The following is a 14,489-nucleotide window of genomic DNA, read 5'->3' on the forward strand; positions in this document are numbered from 1 at the left end:
GTATGTGACGTCTTACATCACCAAAAAAGAGAAGACAGAATTGAAGGATATGTGGGAGGACATTTCCCATGAAAAGAGCCTCAGCAAGAAGTTGTACAGTTTCAGTCTGAAGATGTTGTCGCATCGAGAAATCGGAGCGTACGAATGTTCTGACCGGTTGTCTTCAGCAAGTCTCTATGCCAAGTCCAGGAGTATCGTTTGGGCGAGTCTTGGTCTTGCTGCAACGCGTAATCGAGTTCTCAAACCTGTGCGGGAAATTGAGTATTTGGCGGAAAAGGAGCCAAACAGTACCGACATTTTGAAGACAAACATGTTAGATACATATTATCCAAATCGAAGCAGTCACCTAGAGAATGTTTGTCTGTATGAGGTTCTGCAAAATTACATATTCAAGAGGAACATCAAAGAAGATACTGAGAAAGGAGTGTATGCTGTAATAGGAAGTGAGGGATGTCTGGTCAAGCAAAGAAAATGCCACTTGATAAACCATCGAAAATTGAGTGGCGAATCTCCTGAAAAAAAGGAGTTTTTCTATTTAGCACTTTTGCAACTTTTCAAGCCTTGGCGTGCAGAAGAGGAACTGCTTGGAGATTTCCTCTGTTACGAAGACTCTTTCAATGCAGCCAAGGAGACCATAGAATGTCCTGCTTTTCCCAAATATGTAGAAATGTTGAATGCGGAAATTGAGCAGGAAGCAACGATTGCAGCCGAGATTGCCAGAGACAGTTCTCAGGACAGTCAGAGTTCTGCTTCATTGAGTCAGGATCCACTAGGAGGACCTCTTATATATATATATATATATTCACTGAAAAAACCATAGGTTATAGACCATATATAGTTAGGAATTAGCATTTACAAAACCTTGAAAATTCACTGAAAAAACCATAGGTTATAGACCATATATAGTTAGGAATTAGCATTTACTAAACCTTATTTTACTCACACAAAACCATTGAAATTCCATATATAGTTAGTTGCACTAACTATATATCGCGCACCCGCAATCCACTGCTGATGATGTCACATATTACATCATTCATGACATGGTCAGTGACATCACTGATGACATCACTGATGACATCTCAAATGACATCACTGATGACATCACTGATAACAACATCCAGTGATTTTTTGTTTCTATAAAGTTTAAATATGTCTTACATATTGAAGAATGAGTGGATGTGTAAGTGTCTGGACGAAGGATTTAGTAGGTGCATGACTGACTGTATGAGTGAGTGATTAAATGTGTCTCACTGACTGCATGGGTTAGTGACTAAACTGTCTTAATTTGTGCATCATTATGTCTGTTGTTCTGTAAACTGCTGCATGTGTTGATCAGTAGCTATATGAGTAACTATATGGGTTATTGATTGATTGCCCAAGTATTTGTATGGGAGACTGAGTGTGTGTGTGGCTAGCTGGGAGGTGTGTGACTCTGTGCAGATCAATCTGTACTTGTATCAATGATTGTATAAGAAGGTAAGTATGTGTTAGTATATGTTTGAAAATGTAAGGTGCTCTATGTTTAACTGTATAGACAAGAAAATGGAAGTGTCATTGATTCTTTACAGGACTGACTAGGTGTGTGAGTAACTCCATGGATGCGTGGCAGACTGTGAGTGTCTGTATAGGTGTATGAGTGCATATGATAGTGTTGTAAAGATGAGTGATTGTATGTATGAATGATTGTATGGGTGAATGAGTGAAGGTGTGTGTAGACGTAGCAATCAGTGAGTGCGTATGTAGTAACTAGTATTGGTGTGTCAATGGTTTCAAAAATTATACTCTCTTTTTAACACTGGGTGAAACAGAGGTTATATTAAAATGTGAGGAGATGCATTGTATTGTCACATGAATGATATCATCAGTGATGTGGTCATTGATGTCAAATGAGATGTCATCAGTGATGTCATCAGTGATGTCATTTGAGATGTCATCAGTGATGTCATCAGTGATGTCACTGACCATGTCATGAATGATGTAATATGTGACATCATCAGCAGTGGATTGCGGGTGCGCGATATATAGTTAGTGCAACTAACTATATATGGAATTTCAATGGTTTTGTGTGAGTAAAATAAGGTTTAGTAAATGCTAATTCCTAACTATATATGGTCTATAACCTATGGTTTTTTCAGTGAATTTTCAAGGTTTTGTAAATGCTAATTCCTAACTATATATGGTCTATAACCTATGGTTTTTTCAGTGAATTTCATTGGTTTTTTAACAGCTAATATCTGTAGCTGTAAAATTTATTCTTCTTTAAATCCAAAAATATATTTTATATGTTTATGAATAATTATTTTTTTAAATATTTTTTTTTCTTCGTTCCCGCTTCGCGAATCGGGAACCTTACAGTAAAAAAATGTTCAGAAAAATAAAAAAAAAAGTTCTTTTCAGAACTACCTCCCCGTTATTAAAAAATTGGTACAATATTTGGAACTGTGCCAACCTCTATTTCTCTTAGTTCGCTTCCTAGTTAGCTCGCTGGTACGCGAACTGGAAGCGAACCAAAAACAGTAAGTATAAGGGAAGGAAACACACACTTATGTTAAAAGAAAGACAGCTATAGGGGAGTAAACTAGAGATACTATTACCCATAATCCACTACTGATGATGTCACATATTACATCATTCATGACATGCTCAGTGACATCATCAGCAGAGGATTGCGGGTTTTTTGGCAACATGCCTTATCGACGGTTTAATAACGCTGCCTTTTGCTTTATATAAGTTTTCAAATTGTATGAAATATATACCAATAGGTCTTTATGAACCTTTAGGTAGTGCTTTTGTTCATGAGGTCTGGTCGCTTCCATACACATACAGATGTTTCAAAGATGATCAAGAAGTTTATCTGAATGGAGAGGAATGCACTGAGACGCCAGATCATTCACTAATGTGTAGGCACATACAGTTACACGATTCATGCAACAAACACCGACCAAATATGGCTTGCGTGATGCAAGGCACGCCAGTTCCTGCTATCATCCCCACGTTCAAGTTGTTGGAAAATGGTAGTTATTTGATGCTCAATAATGAAGATTGTTCTGAGTTAATTAAAAGTATTCCTTTTATCGTAACAGTAAGTGAACGGGTTATTTGCTGCAGAAATGTTCTATTTCCTCCCACACATGAACATAGGGAGTTTTCAATCTGGCCACAAATACCAACCTTGGGACACGTTTCAACGGCATGACAAGAATAAGAGCTCTTTTGTCTCAGAGAGAGGTGGCCTTGAGTTCGGCCCGTGAAACTTTCGTACTTCACATAGCGAACACCCGTACACAGGTTTGCCTTTCAATTTCAGCAACATGTTTCCGACTATCTTTAACGCATCCTCCACAAAATCCCTGGCACACTTTTTTAAAGTTGTTACCAGTGGTCTCGTGACTTCATTTGAGAAAATCTTTGGAGTCATCCCTGCTCCCTTTCATTCCATTTTCTCCACTCTGGTTTGTGGATTGCATTTTTACTTGCATTACCAGCGGACGCTCTTGTGCTTTTTTACATTTTTAAATATGGATGTCCCTCCTATGCAACCTCCGACCCTGCAGCTGCTGACACTGTTCCGCAATCGCATGCTAGAATATTATGGCACAATGCCGTTGGCGATATTAAGCACGGCATATGGATTATCTTTTCGGTTCTCCTACTTCACCTGTGTCCAGCCTGTATTTCACTGCCTGACCTGTGATTTCGATTGGGCCATTGATTTGTGTCTCTGCAGACCGGTTTCTCCTGACGTCGACTTTAATCAGCTGATGACTCCTATCATTACTCACGAGTTGATTTGTCCTGGCGAAAGGATTATGGCTGTGGCATTGATGCATGGACTACTTGGTCCCTGGAATTTACTGGCGGCAGCACAGTCTTTCTTGGAACACAGCTTTCTTGAAAACCCACCGAGCTGTCCTCTGATGGTGATAGAGGATCCGGTGCTGGGAGAGCACGTATGTTCTTTTCCGCTTTTAAATTGGATGGCTGAACTGTTTTCGGATGAAGACGGTGACTTCCTGTTGGAGGCTGTTGCAGCTTATTTTGCATACACAGTTATGTCATAGACCTTTTTCATGTTTCATATGCTGAGTACTAGCATTTCATTGACAATTCATTGACTTAATTGTCAAGTTTTTATTATTTACCTTGCCTATTGGCTTAAGACTCGATAAAGTACTTGGCTGTTTTATTTTTCTTTAGCATTGAATTTTCCTAGTTTTAATGCTTTACCTTGCGGACCGTCCACATATAAACTTGCAATCTGCTCTCATGAGATGGCACTTCTATTATCTTATTCAGTTCGTTTCCGGATCATGAGGAGGTGTCATCTAGGTCCTGGATATCTTTACACCGTGTTAAGTTAGCATGGGCTCATTACCGGTTTAAACGCCATTTTTCCTTTTTTGCAACTTCTGCACACGACATTTAGTTGTTGCTTTAGCTTTCCACCTAGTAGTTCATCGTGGTTTACATGAGAATAATATGTTATTGGTCTACTATCTGCTTTACTTGTTAAACTATATCTGTACAGCGAGTGCTAAAGTTTCAAGAACAACACGGTACAGAATTGTTATGAGGTCTGATCTCCACGACTTCATACTCATAACATAAGTGCAACTTCTGCCAATTCTGGGCATGAGGCGGGTTTTATATTGCTTTGCCGAACACACATACACAACAGTTGATGCGGTTCACATGAAGAGAGAGCTGGTGTATGCTGATGTGATTCCTTCAAATCTAAGACACTAAAGTATGGGCACGCCCTAAACCAACACAAAGAGACCTTCTTAGCAAATAATATAATATGTGTATTAGGGAGGGTGAGATATAAGCAGCCGCGGGCCGTGGAGGGAGTTACGGTGAGGCAGGGAGGCGGGGAGGGGGAGAAGCAGGGTGGAGCCCTCTCTACCTTGCCCCTCCCCCTCCCCGCCTCCCTGCCCCACCGTAACTCCCTCCACGGCCCGCGGCTGCTTATAAGTGTTGCTAACTCTTATTCATTTACAGCATGTTAACATACTGTCACCATTCGCTTTTTATGTACTAGTAACTATGCTGGTAATTTTGCTACTGATAATATGTGTACTTGTATTCTCCACCCTGCTTCTCCCCCTCCCCGCCTCCCTGCCTCACCGTAACTCCCTCCACGGCCCGCGGCTGCTTATAAGTGTTGCTAACTCTTATTCATTTACAGCATGTTAACATACTATCACCATTCACTTTTTATGTACTAGTAACTATGCTGGTAATTTTGCTACTGATAATATGTGTACTTTTATTATCTAAGGTACTACGCCTGAGAAGACGGCATTAGTAAATAAACATTTCAAATACACATGTGTTCTTCTTAACTCCATGTTCTGGTTTCTAAGAAATATATAACGACCGACTGTTCATGAGTTCCACGTATCCTGAGGTACTATAAGTTCATATTCTGGATTGTCTAAACATTGAGAGTTTGTTATATCCAATGTGACACTGTACCTAGCTTGCTAAATAGTTTTTGATTACTAACGTGAGTTTTGGGACACCCTAATTCGCCGAGGTTCCAATCCTCTGTCCACAGTTCTGTGTGAGAACAGAAACCCTGCGACAGGGGCACCCCCGACCCTTGCTGGACCTTCATCACACTTGCGATACAACTCCAGCAATGCGCCACCTTTACGGCACAGATACATCACGCATCTGTGCTGTTTTTGCCCCGTGATGCGCCGCATTGTAAATGCAGCACACCATAGGTGACGGAACAGCGGCACAGAATGACTAACACATCCCTGGTGATGCGCCAGTCATCATAAATCTATCCCTATGCTTCTTATCTTGTTAGAGATGAACCGCCATATGTATCATCAAAGTTATTTGCATTTCCTAAATAGCGAACTTTAAGGAATAAATAGCGATTCTTTACCATTCCTAGTTTGCGATGAGCTATTTGCTAATTAGCCGAATGTAGCCCAATGAAGCCCAATGTAGCCCAATGTAGCCCAAAGATGGCCGCCAGACACACAAAAAAACAAATGTAGCCCAAATATCAGCCAGATGTAGCCCAACTATAGCCCAGTGACAGAATGACCAATCAGCTTCGCAAACCTCCGTTACGCGAAGCGGAGCGCTGTTACAGATATATATCTTTTTTTGAACGTTAATTTCTCAAAATCCACTGGAGCACATATATTGAGACCTAGCAAAGGCACATCGGGCTACCAGTCCCTAATATTTTGCCAAGTTTCGTGCAAATCCATTCAGCCGTTCAATTATTATTTTTATTATTTTTTTTTTCCCCGCGGGGCCCTTTTAAAACCTCCACATCAAACCTAGGGGGTCAGCGAGGATCTACTATGCCCCCTTATAGTTATTTCCCCCTTTGTTTTGACCTCCTCTTGTCTCTCGATCCTACCGAGAGACAAGATGGCGGCCGCTACGGACTGTTTGGAATGTTGACAGACGCCGGAGAACCAATCAGCTTCGCTTCACAAAGCTCCGTTGCGCGAAAAGTCCGCGAACCAGAGCGCTAACCGGTCCGCTGTTACAGATATATATCTTTTTTTAAACGTTAATTTCTCAAAATCCACTGGAGCACATATATTGAGACCTACAAAAGGCACATCGGGCTACCAGTCCCTACAATTTTGCCAAGTTTCGTGCAAATCCATTCAGCCGTTCGGGCTAAAAGTGAGGCCAACCGCCCTATGGAAAACTCAATGTTAAAAACACGTTTTGGGACCCCCCTTTTTTCTCGGCCCCCACTGGACGAACCCCCCCCAAATTTTCAAGGGCTGCTCAGAAACAAAATGTGCCATTTTCCTGAAAATTTCAGCCGATTCCGTCCACAAACGCCAAAGTTATTAGACATAGAATTTTCAAAAAACCCATAGAGAAAAAATCCTAACTATATATACCTACTGGCGACCGCCAGTAGGTAATATATATATATATATATATATATATATATATTCACTGAAAAAACCATAGGTTATAGACCATATATAGTTAGGAATTAGCATTTATAAAAACTTATTTTACTCACACAAAACCATTGAAATTCCATATATAGTTAGTTGCACTAACTATATATCACACACCCGCAATCCACTGCTGATCATGTCACATATTACATCATTCATGACATGGTCAGTGACATCACTGATGACATCACTGATGACATCTCAAATGACATCACTGATGACATCATCTAGTGTCTGTGTGTTTTTGTAAAGTTTAAATACGTTTTACATATTGAAGAATGACTGGATGTATGGAAGACTGAGTGTGTGTGTGGCTGGCTGGGAGGTGTGTGACTCTGTGCATATCAATGTGTACTTGTATCAGTGATTGTATAAGAGAGTAAGTATGTGTTAGTATATGTGTGAAAAGTATGGTGTTCTGTGTTTAACTATAGATGAGGAAATCGAAGTGTGATTGATTCTTCACAGGACTGACTAGGTGTATGAGTGCATATGATAGTGTTCTAATAATAAGTGACTGTATGTATGAGTAATTGTATGGGTGAATGAGTGAATGTGTGTGTAGACGTACGAATCAGTGAGTGCGTATGTAGTAACTGGTATTGGTGTGTCATGATGTCATCAGTGATGTCATTTGAGATGTCATCAGTGATGTCATTTCAGATGTCATTAGTGATGTCATCAGTGATGTCACTGAAGTATGGTGTTCTGTGTTTAACTGTATAGATGAAGAAATGGAAGTGTGATTGATTCTTTACAGGACTGACTTGGTGTGTGAGTAACTCCATGGATGAGTGGCAGTGTGTGACTGTCTGCATAGGTGTATGAGTGCATATGATAGTGTTGTAATAATGAGTGACTGTATGTATGAGTGATTGTATGGGTGAATGAGTGAATGTGTGTGTAGACGTAGGAATCAGTGAGTGCGTATGTAGTAACTGGTATTGGTGTGTCATGATGTCATCAGTGATGTCATTTGAGATGTCATCAGTGATGTCATCAGTGATGTCATTTGAGATGTCATCAGTGATGTCATCAGTGATGTCACTGACCATGTCATGAATGATGTAATATGTGACATCATCAGCAGTGGATTGCGGGTGCGCGATATATAGTTAGTGCAACTAACTATATATGGAATTTCAATGGTTTTGTGTGAGTAAAATAAGGTTTTCTAAATGCTAATTCCTAACTATATACGGTCTATAACCTATGGTTTTTTCAGTGAATTTTCAAGGTTTTGTAAATGCTAATTCCTAACTATATATGGTCTATAACCTATGGTTTTTTCAGTGAATTTCATTGGTTTTTTAACAGCTAATATCTGTAGCTGTAAAATGTATTCTTCTTTAAATCCAAAAATATATTTTATATGTTTATTAATAACTTTTTTTTAAAATATATTTTTTTCTTCGTTCCCGCTTCGCGAATCGGGAAGCTTCCCGTTAGCTGACCTTGATGCCACGAAATAGACCGCGAGCCGGTAAACGTCTCTTTATCGCAACTGCCGCGTTAGAAAACAACATCGTGACGCCTCCCGTCCGCATGACGTTTCGCGTTGTCGCGTGATACGTCATATGACGTGCTACGTTAGCGAACTGGTACGCTTACCGAGTCGCAAAGCACAGGTTTCTGGAAGCAAACCGGGAGGCCCTGCAAAGCGCGTAACGTAAACACAGCAGGTCATGTGACTTGGTAATAACACTTTTCATTGGTTCATTTCACTTTTGGTTTCCTAATGATGTAAGACTAGGTCATATAATCTAAAATGAACACTTTTCATTGGTTGAGAACTATTGTTTTTCCCAAATGATGAAAATCCCTCCTTCTTTCCTCACTCTGACTTTCATCATTGTGAGAGAAAGACCCTTTGTTACCAGTGAGCAATGGCTTCTTTAGTAGCTTTAGCTGGTGCTTCCCCACCACCTCCACCACATCCAAGGAAGAGTGGACCACCTGCTGAAGTTATAATTCAGCAAGAAGAGGAAGAAGAGGAACAGGACGACGAGCACGAAGAGAGGCACTTTTTGCCTGAGGAGCCCAGGACGTCTCACCGGAAAGAAAACTTCATTTGGCAATTTTTTAAAATTCCCAAAGGTCAGAAAAAAGTAAATGCAAGATACGTAACTTGCCTTATATGTCAAGATAGACTGTCCAGAGGGACCGACAAAAAATACAGTTTCGGAAACTACACAATGCATCGCCATATGACTAGGTGACATCCTAACAACTACAGTGCTGCACAGTTTCGTAACGACCTACATAATCTCCCTATTATGGCCAGAAGATCTGTTGTACCGGAAGTAACGGGACCAGAGGGCAGGGAGATGGTGCCAAATATACAAACGAGATTTCGTGAAGTAAAACAAGTCTGCGTACATTGCAGTGGATTCATTTGCTACGGAGAAAGTAGCATCACTCTGATCAACAGAGCTATTGACTATCATATGCAAGTTTGTACGAAACGCCCCAAATAATAAATTCTTTTTTTTTGTTTTGTTGCTCCTGTTGAGCCCTTTACAATGAATCGTTTTCGTTGCCCCCTCCGAAAAAAACAAAAAAAAATATAAAACTGTTCAGAAAAATTCAAAAAAAGTAAAAAAATGTTCAGAAAAATAATAAAAAAAATATAAAACAACAAAAACAATAAAAAAAAAGTTCTTTTCAGAACTACCTCCCCGTTATTAAAAAATTGGTACAATATTTGGAACTGTGCCAACCTCTATTTCTCGTAGTTCGCTTCCCAGTTCGCTCGCCGGTACGCGAACCGGAAGCGAACCCAAATTTTTTTTTTTTAAAAAGAACAGTAAGTATAAGGGAAGGAAACAGACACTTATGTTAAAAGAAAGACAGCTATAGGGGAGTAAACTAGAGATACTATTACCCGTAATCCACTGCTGATGATGTCACATATTACATCATTCATGACATGCTCAGTGACATCATCAGCAGAGGATTGCGGGTTTTTTGGCAACGTGCCTTATCCACGGTTTAATAACGCTGCCTTTTGCTTTATATAAGTTTTCAAATTGTATGAAATATATACCAATAGGTCGTTATGAACCTTTAGGTAGTGCTTTTCTTCATGAGGTCTGGTCGCTTCCATACACATACAGATGTTTCAAAGATGATCAAGAAGTTTATCTGAATGGAGAGGAATGCACTGAGACGCCAGATCATTCACTAATGTGTAGGCACACACAGTTACACGGTTCATGCAACAAACACCGACCAAATATGGCTTGCGTGTTGCAAGGCACGCCAGTTCCTGCTATCATCCCCACGTTCAAGTTGTTGGAAAATGGTAGTTATTTGATGCTCAATAATGAAGATTGTTCTGGGTTAATTAAAAGTATTCCTTTTATCGTAACAGTAAGTGAACGGGTTATTTGCTGCAGAAATGTTCTATTTCCTCCCACACATGAACATAGGGAGTTTTCAATCTGGCCACAAATACCAACCTTGGGAGCAGATTTCAACGGCATGGCAAGAATAAGAGCTCTTTTGTCTCAGAGAGAGGTGGCCTTGAGTTCGGCCCGTGAAAGTTTCGTGCTTCACATAGCGAACACCCGTACAGAGGTTCAGACCCTTTTCAATACTGATTCGCCTTTCCATTTCAGCAAGATGGTTCGGACTATCTTTAACGCGTCCTCCACAAAGGCCCTGGCGCACTTTTTTAAAGTTGTTACCAGTGGTCTCGTGACTTCATTTGAGAAAATCTTTGGAGTCATCCCTGCTTTCTTTCATTCTATTTTTTCCACTGTGCTTGGTGGATTCCCATTTTTACTTGCATTACCAGCGGACGCTCTTGTGCTTTTTTACATTTTTAAATATGGATGTCCCTCCTGTGCAAGCTCCCGCCCTGCAGCTGCTGACGCTGTTCCGCAATCGCATGCTTGAATATTATGGCACAATGCCGTTGGCGATATTAAGCACGGCATATGGATTATCTTTTCGATTCTCCTACTTCACCTGTGTCCAGCCTGTATTTCACTGCCTGACCTGTGATTTCGATTGGGCCATTGATTTGTGTCTCTGCGGACCGGTTTCTCCTGACGTCGACTTTAATCAGCTGATGACTCCTATCATTACTCACGAGTTGGTTTGTCCTGGCGAAAGGATTATGGCTGTGGCATTGATGCATGGACTAATTGGTCCCTGGAATTTACTGGCGGCAACACAGTCTTTCTTGGAACAGAGCTTTCTTGAAAACCCACCGAGCTGTCCTCTGATGGTGATAGAGGATCCGGTGCTGGGAGAGCACGTATGTTCTTTTCCGCTTTTAAATTGGATGGCTGAACTCTTTTCGGATGAAGACGGTGACTTCCTATTGGAGGCTGTTGCAGCTTATTTTGCATACACAGTTATGTCATAGACCTTTTTCATGTTTGATATGCTGAGTACTAGCATTTCATTGACAATTCATTGACTTATTTGTCAAGTTTTTATTATTTAGCTTGCCTATTGGCTTAAGACTCGATAAAGTACTTGGCTGTTTTATTTTTCTTTAGCATTACATTTTCCAAGTTTTTAATGCTTTACCTTGCGGACCGTCCACATATAAACTTGCAATCTGCTCTCATGAGATGGCACTTCTATTATCTTATTCAGTTCGTTTCCGGATCATGGGGAGGTGTCATCTAGGTCCTGGATATCTTTACACCGTGTTAAGTTAGCATGGGCTCATTACCGGTTTAAACGCCATTTTTCCTTTTTTGCATCTTCTGCACACGACACTTAGTTGTTGCTTTAGCTTTCAACCTAGTAGTTCATCGTGGTTTACATGAGAATAATATGTTATTGCTCTACTATCTGCTTTGCTTGTTAAACTATATCTGTACAGCGAGTGCTGAAGTTTCAAGAACAACACGATACAGAATTGTTATGAGGTCTGATCTCCACGACATGAGGCGGGTTTTATATTGCTTTGCCGAACACACATACACAACACTTGATGCGGTTCACATGAAGAGAGAGCTGGTGTATGCTGATGTGATTCCTTCAAATCTAAGACACTAAAGTATGGGCACGCCCTAAACCAACACAAAGAGACCTTCTTAGCAAATAATATAATATGTGTATTAGGGAGGGTGAGATATAAGCAGAAGCGGGCCGTGGAGGGAGTTACGGTGGGGCAGGGAGGCGGGGAGGGGGAGGGGCAGGGTGGAGCCCTCTCCACCCTGCCCCTCCCCCTCCCCGCCTCCCTGCCCCACCGTAACTCCCTCCATGGCCCGCGGCTGCTTATAAGTGTTGCTAACTCTTATTCATTTACAGCATGTTAACATACTGTCACCATTCGCTTTTTATGTACTACTAACTATACTGGTAATTTTGCTACTGATAATATGTGTACTTGTATAATCTAAGATACTACGCCTGAGAAGACGGCATTAGTAAATAAACATTTCAAATACACATGTGTTCTTCTTAACTCCATGTTCTGGTTTCTAAGAACTATATAACGACCGAGTGTTCATGAGTTCCACGTATCCTGAGGTACTATAAGTTCATATTCTGGATTGTCTAAACATTGAGAGTTTGTTATATCCAATGTGACACTGTACCTAGCTTGCTAAGCGGTTTTTGATTACTAAGGTGAGTTTTGGGGCACCCTAATTCGCCGAGGTTCCAATCCTCTGTGCACAGTTCTCTGTGAGAACAGAAACCCTGCGACAGGGGCACCCCTGAGCCTTGCTGGAGCTTCATCACACTTGCGATACAACTCCAGCAATGCGCCACCTTTACGGCACAGATACGTCACGCAAATGCAGCACACCATAGGTGGCGGAACAGCGGCACAGGATGACTAACACATCCCTGGTGATGCGCCAGTCATCATAAATCTATCCCTATGCTTCTTATCTTGTTAGAGAAGAACCGCCATATGTATCATCAAAGTTTTTTGCATTTCCTAAATAGCGAACTTTAAGGAATAAATAGCGATTCTTTACCATTCCTAGTTTGCGATGAGCTATTTGCTAATTACAAATTACCCATTCATTTCCATGGAGCAGGAGGCCCATACGAATGAAGGTGCAATTTGCGATTAGCAATTACCTCATCGCAAATTACGAATTTTTCCGAGGGTGCAGGGGTGTCTCAAGAACACCCTGCTGCACCCCTGAAAAAGAAATTTAGGGGCATATGGCGCACATAAATTTTGAAAACATTCCTTTACCTCAAAAACGATTTTCAACTCATAATTTGAAAACACTGCCCACGGGGAAATGACTTAAAATGTCCTCAAGACACATGAAAGTCTTTTTTTAAAGCCTTTGCAACTTTTTTGGGTCACTTTTAACATGACTATGTAACTCAAACAGTCAAAATCTAAATTTACCATGCACAGGTGTGAGCATATTTACAAGGAATTTGCTCCACGGGGAAAGGTCTTTTAATTTAATATTGGAAAAATAACATCAGAGACACTGAAATGCCTTATAAAGAAGCATACACCATTATGTCCTTGTCATAAATTTTAAAAGCCTTCATTTTCCCCAAAAACGATTTTCAAGTCATAATTTAAAAACACTCCACATGGGGAAATGACTTAAAATGTCCTTAAGACACATGAATGCGTTTTTTGATTGCCTTTGCAGCATGTTTCGGTCACCTTTAACATGCCTATGTAACGCAAACATTCAAAATCTAAATTTGCCATGCACAGATGGGAGCATATTTACAAGCAATTTGCTCCACAGAGAAACTTCTTACATTGAAATGGGAAAAATAACATCAGAGACTCTCAATTGCCTTATAAAGAAGCATACACCATTATGTCCTTGTCATAAATATTAAAACCATTGCTTTTCCTCAAAAACAATTTACAAGTCATAATTTGAAAACACTCCACAGCTCCTATGCACATAAAAACCCTGTCAGTACTAATACTTCACATTTTCTCCAATTACAATTTCTCAAAGAAACAACATCTATTTGTAAAACACTTCAGACAAACCAACATTTGAAAAACACAACTTTCTTCATAATTTTCTCCTTAAAGCACACTATTTTCTATATAAATTAAAGAAATCTTTTCTCACCTTAGCAAATACTTTGAGTTTCAAAACAGTCTCAGAAACACACCAATTTGTCTTCAGCAGAGCAAAAGGTATGCACTCCAGAGTCTGCAGCTATCAAAAGCACAGAAATTCTGTAATTCTTCACACATATCTCTCATGTCACCCAATCAAAACTCTTCCCTCACTTTTTTTCAAATCAAAACCCTTCCCCCCTCTGCCCCCTCTCTGCTTTTTCTGCATAGCAACCACCTCTTGCAAGACCTCTGGTGTTTCCAAGTTCACACAACAATGTAGCAATTGAACTCTGAACTCTCAGTGCTCCTGCATATCCAGTGCATACTTTCATTTAATGATTTTTTCTTCGCCACTCAAAATACATCTTTCAACGAACTCATCCATGCACCCTAACTTTCTGTTTTCAGCAATCAAAATCCACCAATCACTCTTACTGCTTCATTAACACAGAAACTCCTCAGTTTTTTTCATTTTACACTCTCATTTTTTC

Source organism: Lissotriton helveticus, chromosome 4_2, assembly GCF_964261635.1.
Source record: "Lissotriton helveticus chromosome 4_2, aLisHel1.1, whole genome shotgun sequence".
Taxonomy (NCBI): domain Eukaryota; kingdom Metazoa; phylum Chordata; class Amphibia; order Caudata; family Salamandridae; genus Lissotriton; species Lissotriton helveticus.